The sequence below is a fragment of the Bos javanicus genome, chromosome 8 (genome assembly GCF_032452875.1).
Source record: "Bos javanicus breed banteng chromosome 8, ARS-OSU_banteng_1.0, whole genome shotgun sequence".
Classification (NCBI taxonomy): Eukaryota; Metazoa; Chordata; class Mammalia; order Artiodactyla; family Bovidae; genus Bos; species Bos javanicus.
Window position 1 is genome coordinate 73,683,100 of NC_083875.1, and position 20,890 is coordinate 73,703,989.

Below are 20,890 nucleotides of genomic sequence, written 5' to 3' on the forward strand. Positions count from 1 at the left end.
AGGGGTCAAACCCATGTAACTTGCATTGGCAGGTGGATTCCTCACCACTGGACCAGCAGGGAAGTCCTCCTATTTTTATTTCTTCCTTTGTGACAACACTTTGGGGTGGTGCGATCCTGGGAACCAGAGGAACCAGAGATTAAATTGTCAACATACATTTGATCATCAAAAAAGCACATGCTAGTGAAGTGATGCCTAAAATTCTACAAGCCAGGCTTCAGCAGTACCTGAACAGAAGTGAACTGTGAACTTCCAGATGTGAAAGTTGGTTTTAGAAAAGGCAGAGGAACCAGAGATCAAATTGCCAACATCCGCTGGATCATCAAAAAGGCAAGAGAGTTCCAGAAAAACATCTATTTCTGCTTTATTGACTATGCCAAAGCCTTTGACTGTGTGGATCACAGTCAAAGGAAACTGTGGAAAATTCTGAAAGAGATGGGAATACCAGACCACCTGACCTGCCTCTTCAGAAACCTGTATGCAGGCCAGGAAGCAACAGTTAGAACTGGACATGGAACAACAGACTGGTTCCAAATAGGAAAAGGAGTATGTCAAGGCTATATATTGTCACCCTGCTCATTTAACTTATATGCAGAGTACATCATGAGAAACGCTGGGCTAGAGGAAGCACAAGCTGGAATCAAGACTGCTGGGAGAAATATCAATAACCTCAGATATGCAGATGACACCACCCGTATGGCAGAAAGTGAAGAAGAATTAAAGGGCCTCTTGATGAAAGTGAAAGAGGAGAGTGAAAAAGTTGGCTTAAACCTCAACATTCATAAAACTAAGATCATGACATCTGGTCCCATCACTTCATGGGAAATAGATGGGGAAACAGTGTCAGACTTTATTTTGGGGGGCTCCAAAATCACTGCAGATGGTGATTGCAGCCATGAAATTAAAAGATGCTTACTCCTTGGAAGGAAAGTTATGACCAACCTAGATAGCATATTAAAAAGTAATATGCTAAAGTAATATGACAAAGTAATACTTTGTCAACAAAGGTCCATCTAGTCAAGGCTATGGTTCTTCCAATAGTCATGTATGGATGTGAGAATTGGACTATAAAGAAAGCTGAGTGCCAAAGAATTGATGCTTTTGAACTGTGGTGTTGGAGAAGACTCTCGAGAGTCCCTTGGACTGCAAAGAGATCCAACCAGTCCATCCTAAAGGAGATCAGTCCTGGGTGTTCATTGAAAGGACTGATGTTGAAGCTGAAACTCCAGTACTTTGGCCACCTGATGCAAAGAACTGACTCATTTGAAAAGACCCTGATGCTGGGAAAGATTGAGGGCAGGAGGAAAAGGGGATGACAGAGGATAAGATAGTTGGATGGCATCACCAACTCAATGGACATGGGTTTGGGTGGATTCCAGGAGTTGGCGATGGACAGGGAGGCCTGGCATGCTGCAGTCCGTGGGGTCACAGAGTCGGACACAACTGAGCGACTGAACTGAACTGAACTGACCTTGGGAGGTGCTTTTGGGGGCTGGAGATGCCTTCTATTTAGAAGTTGCATTTAAGTTTTAAAAGCTAGAGGAGCCGGGTGAGGCTGAGGGGAAAGAAGCAGAGTCCTGGTTGCTTAGAACTGGCTCCAGGCTAATGGTTCTAAGTGGGATGTCAAAGAGGCCTTTCTACAGACTGACCTTCTGCATTGTCCAGCCTAGTTGGCCAGAGAACCCATCCAGGGTAGAATCCTTGTTAATACTAAATAGGACTGAATGGACTGAAAGTCTTAACTGTCTCTTATCTGTCTCATCTCTAGGGAACCTCAACCAACTGCTAGGTGGAGACATTAGATACAATCAAAGAGATAGGAAGGAAACCCCCAGTGCATTGGTAGGCCAAAATGAAGAGTAGTCAGGTGAGTCCACATCTGATCCCATGGTCATGTCAGTAATTTTTTTTTTCCTGTTTGAAAAGTTACTCAGTTTTGAGAGGACATTGGAATCTTTCCTTTCACTCAGATTTCCCAAACTTTATTTACCGACACAAATTTTCATGGTTGTGTGTATGTGTGTGTGATAACTATGCAATAGCTACCCAATTATTTACTTAATTCCTTACAGTTGACTTACTTTTTTTAAACACCCACTTTCATTTGATGCTGAATATCCATGGAATCACAGCTTTTGCAGGTTTTCTTTTCTAGCAGGTTTTCTTTTGTAGCATGTATGACAATAAATATGTGACTCAAATTTTTTCAAGAGTATTGGCTCAGGGTCTACCTGCAGTCATCTGGCAGACCCCTAGGAGTGCACAGGCCATGTTTTGGGGTTCCCACTCTGGAAGCCAAGGAAAGCCAGGTGGGGGGTCTTGCCTGTGGGGTTGGTGGGGAGCACCACCCAGAAGGGGGGCTCCATCTTGGTTCCTCTGCTGCCATCTGCTCCAAGCAAGCATCCTTTTGTGAAAAGCCCTGGATGGATCAGCCTGGCTGATTGGCTGGACCTGTGCCCAGAGTGCCCAGATGTACACGTGCCTGGAAGATGGGACACAGCTGGGGTTCACTGCCTCCCCTGAGGCCTGGCTTTGCTGGGGAGGCTCGACTGTGCCTCCCCCTCAACTGTGGGGCTTCCTGCAGGGTGGGCAGGCAGCATGGCACAGACCCCCCTTGTGCTGAGGCTCCCGGGCCGCCTCTGCCTGCCGTGTGCTGCCCCTGGGGACCCTCGGGTGCTTCCATGGCAACAGAACCATGGATTGTGCTTCCAAAAAACGTCTCAATCTCCTGTGTGTGGAGCTGGGCTGGGTGTGTGGAGCACATGCCAGTCACCGTGGAGGGGCAAGAAGAGGAAAGGAAGGGTTTGCAGGGCTCCCCCTCCCCCCCGCCCCCCCGCCCCACTCCATTTTCCTGAATTCCAGGGACTTCATTGTTCTGGATGCATGTCGGAAGTTGTGGGGACTGGGCTCATCAAGAAGCGGTGTTTGGAAGGCGATCTCATTTGGAAGTTCTCAGGGGCTATGTGCCCTGCCCCCTTCCTATCTTGAGAGTGGAGTTGCCTTATGCTGCCCTTCAGAAGTGTAGCTGGTCAGAGAGAGAGATGAGAAAGAAACATCCAATGGGGAGAAAAATAGAAAGGTAGAGTTGCCACAATAGCTTGGGGATTCTTACCACTCTGAATTTTTACCACTCTGGCTTAGAGGAAGAAAGTGAGCAAAGAAGAAAAGGTATCAAGATATCAAAATCTTGAACCTGGGACTCCTCACATAAGTGTTGCACTGGGATCAAGATACAACATTTTTGTGTGCCCTGTGAACTTATGTTACATCAGATGCTCCACCCAGTAAAATGGTCGTCCAAAAGAATGTTCTGGAATTGAAGCAATCTAGTCTATGACAGTCCATTCTCCTTCTTGGGAAAGGACCGTCTTGCCTCCAGAGAGAAGAGAGTGTTCTTAACCAGCCTCCTCCTTTTCCCTGTAAGGAAGGGAAATGGAGAACTTCTCCCATAGAGTGGTCAGACTTCTTTCTAGTATGTCTCACTTTTTCCCTTTGAGGACAATGACTTTGGGTTTGCCTTGTGTATGTAAAAGTTAGTCATGGTGCATCTGGGTCTCTATGGGTACTAATAAAAGTAACTTCAGTTGACTAGTATGAGATTCCTGGAGTCTTGCTCATGGCTCTCACTCTGCATTTAGAAGAACAGACACACATCTGTGCTCTGTAGTTGGGTAGGTGTCTCAGACTACAGTCCTATGTCACCTCTTGTTGCTTCAGTCATGTCTGACTCTTTGCAACTCTATGGACCATAGCCCATCAGGCCCCTCTGTCCATGGGATTCTCCAGGCAAAAATACTGGAGTGAGTATGCCCTCCTCCAGGGGATCTTCCTGACCCAAGGATTGAACCCCCATCTCTTACATCTCCTGCCTTGGCAGCCAGGTTCTTTACCACTAGCGCTACCTTGGAAACCCTTGTCACCTCTTAAGAGACTGGAATCTGTTACCCTGTGGCAGGAGGCTGAGCTTTTAGCAGTGTGCCAGGCCTTGGGGTGTGCCTTGGGGTGCTTGGCCCAAAGCAAGCAAGCAAATAGTTGTTGAATAGCCAAATATTATTTTCCTTATTATATTCTAGGATTAGAATTCCTTTAGGAGTAAAAAGGATTCGGACAACAAGTTTACAGTGCTTAACTTTAGAATTTGGGATTATCACAATATCTTCAAAGAAAAATCATGAGTGGCCTTTGTACCACCTGTCAGCTCTGGGTCACCCTTTCCCCTCATGATGCAATGATCCCCAGTGCTAAAAGTAAATAAGTAATAAACATAAAAACTAATTTCCTGAGGAAATTTCCTCTCCGGTAAAGTGAGGATCATCCCAAAATCTGTTCCCACATGATGCTATGAGGACTAGATGGGATGCTATCATGGAGCTCCTAGACCCTGGCACATAGTACTGCCTCCATCAGTGTTGGTCTTCCCCCTTCCTTTGGGGCAAGGAGCCCAGCTTGGACTTACTGAATCATAAGCAAGTCATTTTTAACCCTTGCTGCTGTGCTGTGCTTAGTTGCTCAGTTGTGTCCAACCCTTTGCGACCCCATGGACTATAGCCTGCCAGGCTCCTCTGTCCATGGGGATTCTCTAGGCAGGAATACTGGAGAGGGTAGCTGTTCCCTTCTCCAGGGGATCTTCCCAACCCAGGGATCGAACCCAGGTCTCCCGCATTGCAGGCAGATTCTTTACTGAGCCACCAGAGAAGCCCTTATTAACCCTTATAAAAGAAAAATATGGTATTCCCTTACTCATTTTACTGCAGTTTTAAGGAAACTCAAAAGACCTGTGTTTGGTTCTACAACCTCTACGCCTTGAATTTCCTGTCTTTTTCAGAGCTGTGGTTCTTTATACTGTTTTTGCTTCCTCCACCTCCCACCTCCCCAATACTGCATGGCATGCATTTACTTCCCAAGTGAACCACATTTCAATTCTGTTTCAAGAGTTTCAGTATCTCTCCGCACGTCTCTGGAGACCCATGGGATGGCTCCCAGCCCTAGACTTCAATGACTGCTGTGAAACATCAACCATCATTCAAGCCTGGCTCCACAGAGCTGCCCACTTCCAGCACGTCTGTGCTCCCCATTGGCACTGCCTGCCTGGCACTCACCCAATCCGGTCTGACACTTGCTGCTGAGGATGGGGAGGGGACCCAGGCAGACTTCCAGTTCTTTCATGAGCTGGGTGCTGCCTCTAGCCAGCAACCCTGCAGCACTGTTCTGCAGGCATCAGAGGTCCCCAGCATAGTGGACTGGGGCTCTGAGCCACGGAAGTGTATAAGCAGAGAGCACTGAGGAAAGTAAATTAGCTCCTGGCATTGAGTCCTGCTGATGGAAGTGCTTGATTTTTTTTTTTCCACTCCTCAAGTACCACTTACCCCCCTGAGCCTGCTTCCTCACAAACAATGGAGCCGAATGTTCATTTGTTTGCTTGGAGCAGCTTGGGTTTTTCCCCTGTCTCAGTTCCAAAGGCTTGCTCAGCTGTCCTCTTTTCAGAAACCTGCCCCCCTTGGCTTTAGTGTCTTCTGTGTTTAATTGCAAATTATTGATTTGAAGGGAATTAATTTTTAGCTCTTGCCAGATTCAGTCGCTCCTGGGTTGGACTCTCCGTCAGGATACTCTAGGGATCCTGGCTGGGGCAGGGGGAGGACCGCTCAGGGCTCGGCTGGACTGTGCTGGGCTGGAGGCCACATGCCTCTTACAGGCTGATCAGATAGATGCTGGGGCTGATGTTGTCTAGCCCAGTGTTTGCTCTATTTTGCTAGAGAGGAAACTGAGGGCCAGTGAATGCCGCTGATAAGCAGAAGCACCTGGGAGTTTAAAAAATTACTAACGTTTGCATCCCGTCCCCAGAAATTCTGATTTATTTGTGGGGTGCCCTGGACAATGGGACTTTGAGAACCTTCCCAGGTGTTTCGCCTGTTTAGCCTATCAGTTTCATTAGGGAACAACGAACTCCCTGAGCCTTCCTAAATTGTGTACAAATATGCATTCATTTGCATAGCTGTACCCTCATACATGGGGCTTCCCTGGTGGCTCAGTTGGAAAGAATCTGCCTGCCAAGCCAGGAAACTTGGGTTTGATCCCTGGGTCTGGAAGATCCCCTGGAGAAGGAAATGGCAACCTATTCTAGTATTCTTGCCTGGAGAATCCCACGGGCAGAAGAACCCAGTGGGCTATAGTCTATAGGTCATAAAGAGTCGGACACATCTGAGCAACTAAGCATATATACCCTGATACACACACACACACGTGTGTGCCTGATTTTCATATTGGTGATCTTAGAACCAAAGGAATCAAATAATTATTACAATAATATAATAATATTTTCCCTGAGCATCTACTCTGCACCTAGCATTTTACGTGCATTATCTCACTTAATGTATCACAAAAACCCTGTAAGAAGATGATGCTTTAATGGCTAGGAAAGATCAGCTGACTCTAGTTACCATTCTTCTGTCAGGTTTGGCATAACCATGCCTACTCTATTAATGAAGCGTCTGAGACTTAAAGGTCATTATTCCTGTGTGTCATGTGAGGCCACCACCCACCCAGGTGAGGAGGTGCTGAGTTCCTTTTGTGATTCTCAAGGTGGGGCCTCCTTCTGGGGAGTGGTAGCAGCAGGAGCCGAAACATCAAGGACCAGAAGAAGCAGCTGTGGAAACAGAGAGCAGGAAAGTGTTAGGCAAGTTGTGCGCCGATTTCATTGACCTGATTCATGGGTATGGATGTCACAGTTGTGCAAAAATGAACCTTTTTTTCTGTCATCGTTTGGGCATCGTGTGTGCACATGTGTGTGTGGACACTGGTGTGCCTTGCTTCTGTGATGTGTCACATCCCCCCCACCCCCGACACACACACACACATACACACACAGGTCCCTGCAGAGGTCTCTGCATCATCTTTCTCTCACCTGTGAGGTTCTACAAGTCCCCCCAGCCTCTCAGAAGCAATTTGAGGAAGCATTTCCTGTGTATTGGATTCCATTATGAGCACTTTACTAATATGAACTTACTTAGTTCTCATAAAATCCTAAAAGGCAGGTATTATTATCATCCCCATTTTACTGATGAAGACTCTGAGACAAAGAGGGGTTAAGGTACTTGCTCAAACTCACACGGTAGGAGCCATGATTCAAAGTGTCACTTTGGCTCTGAAACTCACACTCTTATTGATATCATTAATTTGAGATCCTGAGTGTCCAGGAGTACAACTGTGCTGGTGAAGGGATTTGATTAATTGATTTCTTAATAGTTTTCTTTTTAAAAAAATTTTGTTGGAGTATAGTTGCTTTCCAATATTGTGTTAGTTTCTGCTGTATAGCAAAGTGAATTAGTTATACATCAGATCAGATCAGATCAGTTGCTCAGTCGTGTCCAACTCTTTGCGACCCCATGAATCGCAGCACGCCAGGCCTCCCTGTCCATCACCAACTCCCGGAGTTTACTCAGACTCATGTCCGTCGAGTCAGTGATGCCATCCAGCCATCTCATCCTCTTTCGTCCCGTTCTCCTCCTGCCCCCAATCCCTCCCAGCATCAGAGTCTTTTCCAATGAGTCAACTCTTCGCATGAGGTGGCCAAAGTACTGGAGTTTCAGCTTTAGCATCATTCCTTCCAAAGAAATCCCAGGGCTGATCTCCTTCAGAATGGACTGGTTGGATCTCCTTGCAGTCCAAGGGACTCCATCTTTTTTGGATTTCCTTCCCATTTAGATCACCACAGAGCACTGAGTAGAGTTCCTTGTGCTATACAGTAGTTCTCACTAGTTACCTATTTTATACAGGTATCAATAGTTATCTATTAGTTCTCATCAGTTACCTGTTTTATACGTAGTGTCAATAGTGTTTCTGTGTCAGTCCCAATCTCCCAAATCATCTCATCCCTCCCTTTCCCCCATGGTGTCCACAGTTGTTCTCTAGATGATTCCTTAACACTTTTCAACCCCGACTATATCTCCTCCCATCATACTGACCAATAGCATTGTAAAGAAATCTTCCACTATCCGTGGTCTGTACTTCCTCCTTTCTTGGCCACCACTGGGGCCATGGATCTGTTCAGATCTGAGACACGTGGCTGATTTCTCCTTATTACATCTTTTATGAGCATACTGTATTCCCCTTTGTAGATATTAAATGCTTGACATATCATAGCTGCTCAGCTGGTTGTAAGAGACCTGAGTAACACTGAGGAATAGTAGCCCAAAGACTTGGAGAAGGCAATGGCAACCCACTCCAGTACTCTTGCCTGGGAAATCCCATGGATGGAGGAGCCTGGTAGGCTGCAGTCCATGGGGTCTCGAAGAGTTGGAGACGACTGAGCGACTTCACTTTCACTTTTCACTTTCCTGCATTGAAGAAGGCAATGGCAACCCACTCCAGTGTTCCTGCCTGGAGAATCCCAGGGACCAGGGAGCCTGGTGGGCTGCCGTCTATGGGGTCGCACAGAGTCGGACACAACTGAAGCGACGCAGCAGCAGCCCAAAGACTTCCCAGGTGGCCCTAGTTGTAAAGAACCTACCTGCCCAATCCAGGAGCTGCAGGAGACCATGGTTTGATCCCTGGGTTAAGAAGATCCCCTGGAGGAGTACATGGCAACCCAGTCCAGTATTCTTGCCTGGAGAATCCCATAGACAGAGAAGCCTGGTGGGCTACAGTCCATAGGGTTGAAAAGAGTTGGGCATGACTGAACGACTTGGCACGCACACACAGCCCAAAGACTAAGTTTTCTTGATGAAAGCAATGGGAGAAGGAGGACAAGTGGAAGGGAGGTGACAGGCTGCATGGAGGACAATTCCAGGGTCAAGTTCAGCGTTTTCCTTGCACTTGATTCATATTAACCTTCTGATCTGTAGTGCTTTGGAAGAAGTTTACTAGAAGAGTGTATTCAGAATTTTTCCATCATCACAACGGCTAGAGCTCTCTAAGCCAAGCTGCCACCGTGCACTCTGCCCCTTCTCTTTCAGTTTCCCAAAGCTGTAGAAGGAGCTCTGGACCCACCGCGTCCTGAGCCACAGAATGATTCATTTTACACGGGCTCTGTCTCCACAGCCCCTCCCTGCCACAATTAACACCTCAGGGAGGGAATCTAAAATCAAGTGCTCCTTTTTCAATTACCACTTAGAAAACTGTGTAATAAAACACCACGGCAAGACTGCTTGCTCTTTTGGAAAGTCTAATTAATTCATTTGCGGAGGTTGCGTCTTGCCTGGCACTGTGTCACTGGCTCATTTAGAAAGGTGCTAAGGCTTGGAATCTGTGGGTTACCACTTGAACAAATCCATTTTCATGTCCCGATTTTGGAGGCTGACAGAAGAGCAGTGGAGGCTGAGATAGCCTGGGGGTCAACACAAGTATCCTGTGATCCAACGAGAGAGGCTGCTTTTGGCTTTTCAAAGAATCCACCATCAGCCTCACTCTCTATCCTGGGAGGGCAGGAGGCCTGGGTCTCAGCCTGGCTTGGCCACTGAATGGTCCTGTGACCTTTAGCAGTTACCACTCTTCCTTTTTCTTTAAAAAAAATTAATTTATAATTGACGCATTGTATTAGTTTCAGGAAGATAACATAAAGTCTCAGTAGTTGTATATATTGTGAAATGAACACCAACAGTAAGTCTAGGGGTCTTCACTGGCAGTCCAGTAGTTGGGACTCTGCCTTCCAATACCGGGGATGTGGGTTCAATCCTTGACTGGGGAACTAAGATCCCACATGCCTTGCAGCCAAAAAAACCAAAAACATAAAACAAAAGCAATAGTGTAACAAATTCAATAGAGTCTTTAAAAATGGTCCACATAAAAAAAAAAAAAAACTTAAAAAACCCCAGTAAATCTAGTTGACATCCATCACTACACACAGTTAAAACTTTTTTCTTGTAATGAGAAATTTTTGTTTTTGAGAACTTTTAAGATCTACTCACTTAGCAACTTTTTAAAAAAGTTTTTGTTGGAGTATAATTGATTTACAATGGTTCTTTGTTGTTGTTTAGTTGATAAGTTCTGTCCAACACTTTGCGACCCTGTGGACTCTAGCCTGCCAGGCTCCTCTGTCCATGGGATTCTCCAGACAAGAATACTGGAGTAGGTTGCCATGACCTCCTCTAGGGGATCTTCCCGACCCAGGGATTGAACCTGGGTCTCTTATGTCTCCTGCATTGCCGGGCGTGTTCTTTACCACTAGCGTCACCTGGGAAGCCTTTTCAAGGATTAAATGTGTATTATCAGCCACCACGCTTATCCTTTGGTTTTTTGAGCCTTCAACTTCTTGAATCATTCCCTCTAAACTCTAATATTATAAGTTAGACCTACCTCCAGCTATCACTTTGCTCACTGAATGTGCCTTTAGCTGATTAACCTAAAACCAACTGGAATCATTGCATTTCATTTATAATGTGCCTCCTTCACAGATTTTTGGTGAAATAATTTGTAGGGGGGACAAAGATGAAAAGAAGTCAGTTGATTCATGAAATTTGGCGTCTCCTTGCTTCCCCAAATAATTTGTGTATATTCAGAGAATTCTAGCCTACAAGGTGTTATCTAGATGGGTTTTCTCTGGGGCTTTGATTTCTCTAACCTGGTCCTCATATTGCAATAAGAAACTAACCTGTGTATTGTTTAATTCCCTGTAATATCTTCTCATTAAAAAATTTCCCACATTGCCAATCAAGCTCTTCTAAGTATTTTTTATTCCTGATAAAGGGCACAGGATATTATAGCCATGTTCTGAGACTCACTGATCCTCCAGGAGATCTTTCCAACTCAGGGATCGAACCCACATCTCTTGCGTCTCCTGTGTTGGCAGGTGATTCTTTACCACTAGCACCACCTGGGAAGCCCTGTGTTTTCTAAGGGAAAAAACCCCATATCCTTAGTCTGAGTTGAGCTGCACTGGGGTGGATAAAAAGTTCACATTGTTTGATGGATGCAGAGTTTCAGTTTGAAGTGATGAGAAAGTTTCTGGAGATGGATGAAAGTGATGGTTGTACAGCAGTGTGAATGTACTTAATGCCACTGAACTGTACACTTAAAAACAGTTAAAATGGTAAATCTTATGTGGTGTGTATTTTACTGCAATAAAAAGTGCACATAAGTTTGGGAGTGTTACTCAAGGAAACTGTCAACCTTATTCAGCCTTATCCTGAATTCAATAGTTAGAGAACAATGAACCATCAATTGCTGAGAAAGTCAGATGGGCCAGATATGGATGCAGGACAAGCAGAGACCTCTCGGTTTCCCTGAGATTTGTCACTGTCCAGACATGGACGGTATCCACCATATGTCTTGCTGGGAGTAGTGACCTCAGCTGGATGCAGTAAGTCTAGAGACTACCCAAGAAAGACCAGGTGGGATGAAGTTCATGTCCATGGATACTTGAGAAGAACAGAGGGAAGCTGTACAGATGAGCTCCTTCCTCTGAATGTCATGTGCACTTAGCCCATCTAGAGCTGGTCCCTAGAGAAGGGAAAGAGCAGACTCTTGAATGGGCTGACAAAATCCTGGCTTCACCAGGGCAACGCCATCCAATAGAAATACAAGGTGAGGCACATAAGGATTTTTACATTTTCTAATAATCACATTAAATAGAGTAAAAAGAAACAGGTAAATTTTTTTTAGTAATATATTTCTCCAATATATCTAAAATATTTTCATTTCAACATGTCATCAATATTAAAAATGATTCAGATATTTTACATTCTTATTTGTACTGAGTCTAAAATCCAGTGTGTAATTTGTACTTCTGGCACATCTCAATTTGGACCAGCACATTTCAAGAGCTCCTTAGCTACATGTGGTTAATGATGGATATATTGGATTGTGAAGGAGTAGAGGTTAAGCCAGAAACAGCCAAACCAAAAAAAAAAAAAAAAGAAGTCATGAATATGACAAGATTTGTTTGGATGTGGTTACATTATGGTTTTGTTTTTTTTTTTTTGGCTACGCTGTATGGCATGTGGGATCTTAGTTCCCCAACCAGGGATCAAACCCAGGCCCACGGCAGTGAAAGCTCTGAGTCTTAATCACTGGACTGCCAGGGAATTCCTTCCATTATGTTCTTAATCAATGAAATAGAAATGGAAGTGATGTGTGTTTTGGCTAAGGGGAGAGGCATTTAGTTGCCAGTGGGTACACAGCTGTTCTCTACAGTCATTCATGTGGTGAGTGTGAAAGCATTGACCTCCGTCAGACTGAGTCCCTGACAGTGATTAAATGGCAGAGCCGAGCCACCTAACTACTCACACTGGACAGGTGATAAGAGAAAGCAGTTAAATTGTCCGAGATTCAGGAGATGTTTGTTACTGTAGCATACTTTAGTTGGTCCTGACCGATACCCGTGCTTTTGTACTGTTTTGACCAATTGAAATTCTAAATATAATAAGTATAACCTTGTAGTAAAAGGGCACGTCTTCTGTTTTAAATCTTTACAGCCTTTCTAGTTAAAAGATATAGGAAATATGCCACTTAAGAATACTGTGAACTCATTTACCTAGGTATATTAATGAAGAATTGTATGAAGGGAGATATTACACAAACAGGTAGAATATGTGTAATTGTTAAAGATAGCTCCCAAAGAGAATTTTATCTATCAGAGTTTGTTGGGGGACAAAAAGTTGGCTTAAAGCTCAACGTTCAGAAAATGAAGATCATGGCATCTGGTCCCATCACTTCATGGGAAATAGATGGAGAAACAGTGGAAACAGTGTCAGACTTTATTTTTGGGGGCTCCAAAATCACTGCAGATGGTGACTGCAGACATGAAATTAAAAGATGCTTCCTCCTTGGAAGGAAAGTTATGACCAATCTAGATAGCATATTGAAAAGCAGAGACATTACTTTGCCAACAAAAGTTCATCTAGTCAAGGCTATGGTTTTTCCTGTGGTCATGTATGGATGTGAGAGTTGGACTGTGAAGAAGGCTGAGCACCGAAGAATTGATGCTTTTGAACTGTGGTGTTGGAGAAGACTCTTGAGAGTCCCTTGGAGTGCAAGGAGATCCAACCAGTCCATTCTGAAGGAGATCAGCCCTGGGATTTCTTTGGAAGGAATGATACTAAAGCTGAAACTCCAGTACTTTGGCCACCTCATGAGAAGAGTTGACTCATTGGAAAAGACTCTGATGCTGGGAGGGATTGGAGGCAGGAGGAGAAGGGGACGACAGAGGATGAGATGCCTGGATGGCATCACTGACTCGATGGACGTGAGTCTGGGTGAACTCCAGGAGTTTGTGATGGACAGGGAGGCCTGGCGTGCTGCGATTCATGGGGTCGCAAAGAGTCGGACACGACTGAGCGACTGAACTGAACTGAACTGACAAGCAAACTAAAATTTTAATCCTGGAAGTACAAAAAATTACTTCTATTTCAAACGTTGTGATGTAGAAAAGAAAAAATACCTGGCATTGGTGAATGCTTTTCTCTAAAGAATTTGAAACATTTTCCATTTATTTAGAAACTGATGCTTTCAACACAAGAGATTGTAGCATCATGGACAATCTGAATGTTCCATCCATTCTTAAATAAATGGAAATAATAAAGTCCAGTTTTTACCACCTTTCTCAGCATTTGTACTTGTCAGCACTAGTCATTTATGGAACATATATAAGCTCATGTAAATTTATTTAAACTGCTTTGAAACTATATATAGAATTGTAACATTGTAAAGACAATTGGAATTTTTCATAATGAGTACTAAAAAAATGTAAAAACTCATTCCTAAGCCTTCCTTCCACAGGTCAGAATTTTAAATTGTCTATCTCATTTTCTCTGAAATTCCCTCTGCGTGAGTATGCTTCTTTTAGAACAGAGAATTACCTTTAATTATTTCTTTGTATTCAGATAGATACAAAGAAATTAGTGCATTTCTGAAAACTTTACTTTCTCTATACTGAGTGCCTTTTTGCTTTATTTTTTAAAATTAATTTTTATTGGCATATAGTTGCTGTACAATGTTGTGTTAGTTTCCATTGTACAGCAAAGTGAATCAGCTATACATATACATATATCCCCTCTTCTTTGGGATTTCCTTCCCATTTAGGTTAAACACATGGGAAGATGCTCAACATCACTAATTATTAGAGAAATGCAAATCAAAACTACAATGAGGTACTACCTCACACTCGTCAGAATGGCCATCATTAAAAAAATCTACAAACAATGAATGCTGGAGAGGGTCTGGAGAAAAAGAAACACTCTTGCACTGTTGCTGGGAGGATAAATTGTACAACCACTATGGAAAACAGTATGGAGTTTCCTTAAAAAACTAAAATTTTAACTATCATAATACCCAGAAATCCCACTTCTGGGCATATACCCAGAGAAAACTGTAATTCAAAAAGACACACGCACCCCAATGTTCACTGAGTACCTTTTTTTTCAGTTGATTTTGGAAATAAATTCCATTTTGTTGAGTCTTTTTCAAATACTTTGTTGTTGTTGTTCAGTCACCCAGTTGTGTCCAACTGTTTGCAACCCCGTGGACTACAGCATGCCAGGCCTCCCTGTCCCTCACTGTCTCCCAGAGCTTGCCCAAGTTCATGTTCATTGCATCCAGTGATACCAATCAGCCATCTCTTCCTCTGACGCCCTCTTGTGCTTGGGTGCTGTGAGGAAAAAATGGATGTAGAAGGTCTATTCTACCCCTGGTGTATTATCCTGATGCTGGAAAGATTTGAGGGCAGGAGGAGAAGGGGGTGACAGAGGATGAGATGGCTAGATAGCATCACCGACTCACTGGACATGAGTTTGAGCAAACTCAGGGAGATAGTGAAGGACAGCAAAGCCTAGCATGCTGCAGTCCATGGGGTCGCAAAGAGTCAGACATGACTGAGCATGCACACACATACACACACACACACCACTGTGGGAGTGCCTCTGTAAATAGTAGCTCTTTAGAGAGGTGTGAGGAGAAGGCAATGGCAACCCACTCCAGTGTTCTTGCCTGGAGAATCCCAGGGATGGGGGAGCCTGGTGGGCTGCCGTCTATGGGCTCGCACAGAGTCGGACACGACTGAAGCGACTTAGCAGCAGCAGCAGCAGCAGAGAGGTGTGAAAACATTAGGGAGTTAATGCATTAGGGCCAGGACCACATCTCCTCATTGACTTCGATGAGACAGTGAAGAAAGAGGTAGTTCTAATAGAGGAAATTAACAACATTGAGCTTCAAAGAAACATTAAGTCGGTGAATGTGATGTTTCAACAAGAGAGTTTTCTTAGGGAAATGAGCTAAACTGACAGAATGCCAGGTACAGCAACTTGATGAGTTGGTCCAGCAGGTTATTAATATGTAGCCAAACCAAGAAAGAAAGCTGAGCACCAAGAAATTGATGCTTTTGAACTGTGGTGTTGGAGAAGACTCTTGAGAATCCCTTGAACTGCAGGAAGATCAAACCTAAAGGAAATCAGTCCTGAGTATTCATTAGAAGGACTGATGCTGAAGCTGAAACTCCAGTACTTTGGCCACCTAATGTGAAGAACTGACTCATTGGAAAAGACCCTGATGCTGGGAAAGACTGAAGGCAGGAGGAGAAGGAGATGACAGAGGATCAGATGGTTGGATGGCATCACCAACTGGATGGACATGAGTTTGAGCAAGCTCCAGGGGTTGGTGATGGACAGGGAGGCCTGGCATGCTGCAGTCCATGGGGTTGAACATGACTGAGTGACTGAACTAAACTGAAACCAAGTCTCACGGTCAAGATCAAGTAATCTATAACACTAACCATAGAGGACAGACATGGATAGAACTACTCAGCTGCTACTATGCTCTCGTTTTCTCCAACACAGAGAAAGTGGAGTGGGGAATATCACAAGAGAAAAATAAAGACAGAGATGAAAACTAGCCAACTTCTTTTACATTTTAGATCTTTTATGTAGAAATAATTTTCAGTGGCTCTCAGGGGGAAAAACCAAACCTGGAATCTTGTTCTCTGGATAGAAGGAAGAAAGAAAGGGAAAAAAAGAAGAGTGAATTGATATAGCATATACCAGGAACTGAGCAACTAGCACACACACATACCAGGACTAATACTAGATAGCTTCACATAGATTAGCTAACATTTGCATTTAAATTAGCTTTTGTCTTTTCCATATTTAAGAAGAAAAAGGACATATATTGTTATGCTTAAAGTAAACCAGCTATAAAGTGACAAAAATGGAATCTGACATGTCTCTGTGACTTCAAGTCAGTATCAGTTCAGTTGCTTAGTCTTGTTGGACTCTTTGCAACCCCATGGACTGCAGCATGCCAGGCCTCCCTGTCCATTGCCAGCTCCCGGAGTTTACTCAAACTCTTGTCCATTGAATCGGTGATGCCATCCAACCATCTCATCCTCTGTTGTCCCCTTCTCCTCCTGCCTTCAATCTTGCCCAGCATCAGGGTCTTTTCAAATAAGTCAGCTCTTCGCATCAGGTGGCCAAAGTATTGCAGTTTCAGCTTCAGCATCAGTCCTTCCAATGAATATTCGGGACTGATTTCCTTTAGGATGGACTGGTTGGATCACCTTGCAGTCCAAGGGACTCTCAAGAGTCTTCTCCAACACCACAGTTCAAAAGCATCAATTATTCAGCACTCAGCTTTCTTTATAGTTCAAGTCTCATATCCATACATGACTACTGGAAAAACCATAGCCTTGACTAGACGGGCCTTTGTTGGCAAAGTAATGTCTCTGGTTTTTAATATGCTATCTAGGTTGGTCATAACTTTTCTTCCAAGGAGCAAGCGTCTTTTAATTTGATGGCTGCAGTCACCATGTGCAGTGATTTTGGAGCCCAAAAACAGTCTGCCACTGTTTCCACTGTTTCCCCATCTATTTGCCATGAAGTGATGGGACCAGATGCCATGATCTTAGTTTTCTGAATGTTGAGCTTTAAGCCAACTTTTTCACTCTTCTCTTTGACTTTCATCAAGAGGCTCTTTAGTTCTTCATCACTTTCTGCCATAAGGGTGATATCATCTGCATATCTGAGGTTATTGATATTTCTCCCAGCAATCTTGATTCCAGCTTGTGCTTCATCCAGCCCAGCATTTCTCATGATGTACTCTGCATAGAAGTTAAATAAGCAGGGCTCTGACTGTGACTTCAAAACCTATGTTTATTCTGGCATTGTTGTTTAGTTGCTAAGTTGCGTCTGACTCTGTACAGACCCCATGGACTGTAGCCCACCAGGCTCCTCTGTCCATGGGATTTCCCAGGCAAGAATACTGGAGTGGGTTGCCATTTCCTCCTCCAGGAGATCTTCCAGGACTGGGGAATCAAACCCATGTCTCTTGCATTGGCAAGTGGATTCTTTACTGGGGAGACATCAGGGAAGCCCATGTTTATTCTACTTAATCGTAACATAGAGTTGTGAAACTGAATGTATGGCTGTGGACTAGCATGGGAAGGTTCATAAATGAATGGAATAAAGCTTCATAAATGAGGGAAGTTTTGACCTGAGTCTTCAAATTTTTTGGAATGATTAAGCTAAGCAAAAAGAAATTCATCACAACTGGTGCGTCAGGAGAACTGTATAGCCTGACATAATTTCATTAGAAATAAAGATAGCTTTAAATTGATGACCTAAGTCTCTATCATCAGAAGTTGTATAAATGAACAATAGAGTGAACTCAAAGAAAGTAGAAAGTAATAATTAAGAGTAGAAATTAATGCAGTAAACATCAATAACAAAGGGTCAAAGATAATCAACAAAGCCAAAAGTTGACCCTTTGATACAAAAACACTAGACAAATCTTTGGAAAAGCTTTTCAAAAGAGTAAGAATACAAATAAATAATGTTACCAATTGCAAAAGAGTACATAACCAAATATATAGTAAAAATACTGTAAACAACTATGTAGTAACATTTTGAAACTTACCAAGACCATATGAAAAGCTTCTATACATCAATAAGACAAGCACAAACAATCTAGCATAAAAATGGGCAAAAGACACAGACAGGCATTTGAGAGTAGGAAGCCCATGTAACCAATAAAAACTTGAAGATAGTTTAACACCATTAGTAATCTAGGGAATGTGAATTGAGGTCACAACACCTATTGAATTGGCTAAAAATGACAACACCATGTGCTATAGAGGATATGATTCCATAGGATTTCCTTTGCCTGGCTTGTTGGAGTAAAATGGCAAAGCCCCTTTGGAAAACAATTTGTTTATTTCCTGAAGTCGAACATTCACGTATCTTATGACCAATAATTCTACTCTTTGGTACACACCCAAGAGAAACTCCTGCACGTTTACAATAGGAAATATGTATAAGGATGTTCACAGGTACTTTCCTGGTGGTCTAGTGAATGAGAAGCTGCCTTCCATTGCAGGGGATGCAGGTTCAATCCCTGGTCAGGGAACGAAGATCCAACATGCTGTCGGTCAACTTAACTCACGTGCTGCAACTAGAGAAGCCCGCACCCAGCAAAGGACACCCAGTACAGCCAAAAACCGGGGAAGAAAAGAATGTTCACAGGTGAACTAACCGTTCACAATAGCAAAAGCCTAGAGTGATCCAGAACACCCACCAACAGGAGAGTAAGTGAAAAACCTGCAGTATAGTCACACCATGAACAGCATATTATATATCAGAAAAGCAAACTATTGCACCATCAACAGTATTATGCTTGATTTTAAAAGTCTTCCAAAATTATATTTAACATATTTTCTTAAAGTTAAAAACCAACAGAATTATGCACACGCACAAGAATGTGAATATATGAAAAGGAAATACATGAAGTTAATGAAAAGGAAAGTGAGGGTGTGAATCAACATAGGAACCACAACGGTAGTAATTTCAGGTGTGAGGAGACAGCAGAATGGTAGGTGGAGGAGGACACATGATCATATGTAAGTTATTTTCAAGGTCCTGACTCTAATTCTGAATTGTGGTTTCATGGATATTTATTACAGAATTAACAGAAACAAATAAATGTTGGACCATGCATAGATCAATGATGAAAACTGTTATGAAATAAGATTACAATTGATCCATTTAATCATAATTAGAGCAGAACAAGGAACACTGGAGGTCTCTGGAGCAGCTCAGTCCATAGAACTCTCTGAGAAGTTGGAAATGTTCTGTGTCTATATTGTTTAGTGGCTTCCCAGGTGGCTCAGTGGCAAAGAATTTGCCTGCCAATGCAGTAGACATGGGTTCGATTCCTGGGTTGGGAAGATCCCTGGGAGAAGGAAATGGGGATTTCCACTCCAGTATTCTTGCTTGGAAAATTTCATGAACAGAGGAGCCTGGTGGGCTATATAGTCCATGGAGTCACCACGGTAGCCACTAGCCTATGTTGAGTACTTGAAACATGACTGCATGTTTCAAAATAATGCAGCTGAGAAACTACATTTTCAGTATTAATTTGAATTAATTTATATTTAAATGTGTAAGTAGCCACACAGTATGATTTTCAGTGGTGGGAGAAAATAAGTAAAGTTTGAATGCCAATGAGCAAGTTGGTGTGACTTAACTAAAATGGTTCTTAATAGAAAGTGGCCCAGAATAAGGCTGGCCAAAGACTTAAGTTCCTTTCCTTGTGGAAAACCCAGTTCAACATCTCCAAAGTGTAGATAATGTACTTTTCCTTCCTCTTCTTGTCTTTCTGCTTTGAGGAGTATGAGAAGCCTTCTTTAATACCATAAAACTCAACTGCCTGTTACCGTATTCATTTTTCATGCATTCATTCATTCATCATTTAATTTTTATTTCTCGCTTCCCAAGCCTCTTATTTTGGTAAACAAACAAGTCTCCCGAAGACATAAGTTGGTTATTATTTGAGCAAAGTCTAAGGCTGTGTGTTTAAATGTATTTACCTCCTCCTTGTTAATGGCATCATTCAATCACAGTTTAGTAGCTTCCAAGTGAGAGGATTAGACGTGCCATGGGAATTGCTCACTCAAACCAGGAAACGTGGGGTTTTTAGTTCAAACAGTATCTGAAGGAAGCTGGTAAGCAACAGCTGAGAAGATGAAAGATCAAATCAACGCCTCCCTTTGAAGTAAAGACTACTCAGGCTGTGAGTATAACAATGTTCATTACTGCCAGAACTCCAAGTGGCTGTTCCTGATGCAAGCTTTAGAATGTATCATAAAATCTATAAAAATATCAACAAGATGCTTTCAAGTGACACAAAACAGCTAGAGTGCCCTATTTGCAGGGACACTGCTGTTTAAAGGCAATTTGCTGGATTGCTTTCCATCTGGGACCCACGCAAATGCCTTCCAATCTTTTTCTCCCCCACTCCCCCCATCCTTCTTCACTCCCTCCTCCTATCCCCAGTTAGAAACTAAGATTTTTTTTTAATGTTTCATTTCTGCTTCCTTTGAGGGCCAGGAGGAGAAAATGAAGCTTTTCTTGGCTTGCGTCTCAACTCCTAAGAGATTTAGAGACAAAAAGATTGCTTTGGGAAAATAATAATGCCAAATGAGCATTAAAATAATAAATGGGTTTTCTGGAAATTAGGTTCTCAGAGGTCATGCAATTAAAAGTTAGGAGGAAAACACACCTCAGGCTTGATTGGAGGAGACAGCCAAGAGCCAGGGCAGGTACTTCCACCACACTTAAAGTTCCATTCAAAGTTTTAAGCATGGAGCTGGTTGATTAATCTATTTGCATACATCCAGGACTTGATAACAAGTCAGAGTGTAGTATAATTTCATAGGCACTGATTATTAATAATAATGAGGAGTGTGATTAGAGCCCTGAATATCGAGAGGTCACAGCAGGGCACATGGCAAACATGAGTCAGCAGCACAACATTATTTGAAAAACAACAAACAAAAGCTCTCAACTGCCTGAGGAGATGCACACGTGCCTGTCCTTTATGAATGTTGATATATTAGACTTTGTCATGGCATAATTAAAATCAAGGAGCTTATTTCTCATGTACTGTCCTCAGAAATGGAGAAAGGAAATGGCCACCC

General features: G+C 43.1%; 1 long non-coding RNA gene across 1 annotated transcript in view; it reads right to left on the reverse strand.

Annotated features, from left to right (window-relative positions):
• Positions 1-6,326: 6,326 nt before the first annotated feature.
• Positions 6,327-20,890, reverse strand: part of LOC133253435 (uncharacterized) — a 28,425-nt gene continuing 13,861 nt past the window's right edge. The window contains exon 4 of the long non-coding RNA XR_009738300.1: positions 6,327-6,643. This is a non-coding gene — a long non-coding RNA (uncharacterized LOC133253435). The remainder of the gene's footprint in view (positions 6,644-20,890) is intronic.